This window comes from Rattus rattus, chromosome 3 (genome assembly GCF_011064425.1).
Source record: "Rattus rattus isolate New Zealand chromosome 3, Rrattus_CSIRO_v1, whole genome shotgun sequence".
Taxonomy (NCBI): domain Eukaryota; kingdom Metazoa; phylum Chordata; class Mammalia; order Rodentia; family Muridae; genus Rattus; species Rattus rattus.
This window is the reverse complement of record NC_046156.1, coordinates 132,410,510-132,414,685: the sequence shown is the minus strand read 5'-3', so window position 1 is coordinate 132,414,685 and position 4,176 is coordinate 132,410,510. Positions and strand designations below refer to the sequence as shown.

At 38.8% G+C, this 4,176-nt stretch overlaps 1 pseudogene; it reads left to right on the top strand.

The window, feature by feature from the left end:
• Positions 1-2,294: 2,294 nt before the first annotated feature.
• On the top strand, positions 2,295-3,171 carry LOC116895560 (annotated as a pseudogene).
• Positions 3,172-4,176: the final 1,005 nt, after the last annotated feature.

The window sequence follows — 4,176 nt, the reverse complement described above, 5'->3', positions numbered from 1 at the left end:
TCACTGGAGATCTAAGTATTGCTTAGAACTGAGTTATTTTTATAATGGTATGTCAGGGGTTAAAAGTGAATTCAGTATCATTCATGCACATTCCTCTTTTATAGACTATGGAGGTAGACAAAGAATGACTTGAGGCTTTGACAAAGAAATGTGAATGAATATTTGCAGTAATACAGGATACTGTCGGAGCTCAGAAAACATACCACCCATATTAAGGCTGTTCCCCATCTTTGGCATTTTTCCCCAACCATATGTAGATTTTAAATTATTGTTATAACTTCTTTCATGTTATTGAAAATATGCAGCATGTATTTATCTAAGATAAATATGATTTTACTTGGTATGTTTTTGGAAATAATAGTATACAATATGTACCAGAAAAATAAGGCAAATGTATAATAATAAAATTATTCATGAGCCATATCTGCTTCTGCCAGACTTCTTAAAAGATATATGTTTAACAGATGTAAATGTTTACGTCAGATCATATGGAATAAAATTATTCATCTGTCTTTTGAGGGAATATAGAACTTTTCTCCTGTCTTAGCCAAGTTATTTTAAAGTGCCATAGTGTCTTCATGTGACGCTGGGTTACACTTTCTGCTAGCTACTTGACAGTGACATGGGCATCAAAGTAAGTGAACTCAAACATTGTTTTAACTGACAGGGAGTATGGCAGGATAAAAAAATAAATGCATAGATGGATGTATGAAGAGATAGATATCAATGAGCCAAAGTAATGCTGCCAATGCATTAGGTCAGACCTTAGTTTATAAAACATGGAGACAAATTAGACATTAAGGACATTTATCATAGTGCAAGTTCATAAGAAAATCCAAAATTTTGTCTCTTCATAATATTTTGAAAAGAAGGCTATGTGCAGCTCTTAGAAGGGAAACCAGATGTTGAAATTAAGAATCTCAGTGAATCTCAGACTGTGAGTAATAGCAGTTAGCAATCAATTACTCGGGAGAATCTAAGTCCAGGTGCCACCACACTGCACTGTTGTGTGAGACAAACAGAATCCCAATCCTTCTCCTGCTCCTCCTCCTACACCTTTACAATTCCTCAAAGCCACTCCCAAAAAGTTCTGGAACTTCTGAACAAATATTCAAGCTCTAGTAGTTACTAATAATAACAACAAAACTCTAAGTCAAACAGAAAAGGCACCAAGATTTTGCTCCTTCTCTGTAGACAGATCTTGTCAAGGAGGAACAGCATTAGCCCAGTGCTGTCAGAAGATGCGGATTCCTGATCACCATGCAGGATCTGGAACTGTACTGGCAACTTTCTTTAATAAAAGCCCACTGTTGACTCTGCCACTTGGTGGACTGGGGAGCTGTTAGCTCAGAGAGATTCTATCAGAAAGGTAATTGTTTTGCTGAAAAAGCACTCAAACCTTAGACCAGTCTGCTCTTTATTTGTGCATCAAAATTCACACTTCTAAAAAAAATGCAGATTTTACACAGCCAGAAATGTATGTGAATGAGGAAAACTTTTATAAAATGAAAAATGCAGGTATAAAGAAATTTTAAAAGAATATTTGCTGAGAATGAGAAAATAATCACAAGTTATACATTTTCAGCATGTTTAAGCCTTCTACAAACATCATAATTTTCCTAGGCAGCACTGTATTAAACAATTTCCTAATACTCTAGCTCCTGAGTTTTTAAATAAAGATATTCTATCATGTGGATACTCCATCATCCTTTCAAACTCTCTCTTGCAGGTAAATGCATGGCTCATTTTATTTTGAGACAGGGTTTTACCAGCCTAGAACTCATAAGGATCTGACTCCCAAGTGTTGAAATGTACCACCACGCCTTGTAATTTTTGCATTTTGCAATGATAGTGCATGATCTTCTTATTGTCATATTTTTTGGAGATGTATCTTCAAAGGGTGCTTAGTAGTTATATCACAGAGTTTAAGATGAAAACACACATTTAGTTGTATTAGATCTCTCTAAACCTCATCTTCCAAGGGTTGGAATTATTTCCTTTCCAGCACTGATTGATGGAGGGACCTTTGTCCTCACAGCCCTTTTCTTTAGTTTTTATATCTGCTGGGTAAGAGACAGGCTCTTGGTATTGTTTTGATTTGTAGTTCTCTATTTTAATTTATTTATTGTTACCTTTTTTACATGCAGCTACTCATACATATGTGACTGTGTAAATGCTACATATGGAGGTCTGTTGCACCTTGCTACTAAGTTTGTAGTCTACCATGTCCCTCAGGGACAGATCCACACAGTGTTGTTCTGATTCCCCTAGTAACTGATAAAGAGCTTTACACAATGTCGGGATCCCGTGATGTCCTACAGATGAAGGAGAAGGATGTCCTCAAATTCCTTGCCACAGGAATCCCCTTAGGTGGCATCAACCTTGTCTTTCAGGTGAAGCAATATATCTACAAGAGGAAACGTGACTGCTATCTATATCATAAATCTGAAGAAGATCTGAGAGACGCTGTTGCTTGAAGCTCAGACTGTTGCTGCCACCAAAAACCCTGCTTATGTCTGTGTCGTCTCCTCCGGGAACACTGGCCAGTGAGCTCTGCTAAAGTTTGTTGCTGCCACTTCAATTGCTGGCTGTTTTACATCTGGGACTTTCACTAACTTTATCTAAGCAGTCTTCAGAGAGCCAAGGCTTCTAGTGGTGAATGATTGCATGCCTGACCACCAGTTCCTCACAGAAGCCTCTTTTATCAACCGACCCACCATTGCTCTGAATAACACAGACTCTCCTCTGTATTATGTAGACATCGCCATTCCATTCAACAATAAGAGAGCTCACGCGGTGAGTCTGATGTGATGGATACTGGTCCGGAAGTACTCCGCATGCGTAGTACTATCTCCTGTGAGCGCCCACGATGAATTATGCCTCATCTTTACTTGTAGAGAGACCCAGAGGAGCTTGAGAAGGAGGATCAGGCTGCTACTAACAAGACTCTGAGGAAGGGAGAAATTTCAGAGCAAATGGACCTCGTTAACTCTTGAGTTCAGTGCTGCTCAATCAAAGGTGGCTGACTGGTCTGATGGTGTGAGCATATCTTGTGTCCATCCAACATTTCCCTACTGAAGACTGGAGCGCACAGCCAGTCACTGAGACTGCTAAACAGCTCCTACAGTGCAGGCCATTAACTGGGTTGGAGCCACCACTGAGTGGTCCTGAGTTCCTCTGCAGATACCTGAGCCAAGGGGTAAAATGGAAGAAAATGATATTGGGCTCCTCAGATCAGGCAGAGCAGAAGAAACTCTGCTAAGAAAAGGGAGTTCTCTATTTTGCACTGAGCTTAGGAAAGCTGTGTGGACATGTTAGACTACAACCTGACTAGCGAGGGGAACAGAGGTCAGAATTGACAACTTGGGAATCGGTTCTTGTCTTGTAGTATGTAAGTCTGGGAATCAAACTCAGGTCATCCAACTTGGCAGCAAACACCTTAACTGGCTGAGTCGACTCACCCGCCCTGGGGCTTACGTGTTTCATTTCTTGAATTTTTGAGTAAGGTTTAACATCCAAGTCTATGTTTATAGGTTTTATTTCTTATCTTTCTTGTGAATTGACAGTTTTAGAAATAGAAAACTGGAATATTTCAGTTTTTGCCAGGTGTGACAAACACACTGTAATTTCTCCACATCAGTTTCTTTATATACATACTGTATTTTTATAATTAATGTAAGTGGTGCAATTATATGAACAAACAATGAATAATGACATTCCATTCCAGGTGACACATTTAAAAGGCACATGCTTTAATTTCTGTAATTAAATCTTCTAACTGGAAAAAAATACTGAGCAAAACCCATAAAAAGTAATAGAAATAGTTAATAAATAATTGTTTTATTTCTTTATCCTAGGTAGTAGCCAGTTTGTTACCCTATATTTTAGAATGCATTTGTGTAGGTACCAATGTGTATGTATGTACACGTGCCTGCAACTGCCTGTGGAAGTCAGGACAGGGCACTGGGTTCCCTGGAGCCTGAAGTCTTGTGTCCTGGCAACTGAACACAGGTTATCTGAAGACGAACAAACAACAACAGTAGCCAACTATCACATGCTCTTAACCACTGAGCCATCTTTCTAGTCCCAAAATTAACACCGCATTTCTTGCATGATTTCATGTGTTTGACACTATAGGGCCTGAGGAATTTCTACAAAATCTAGAAATTTCCACTA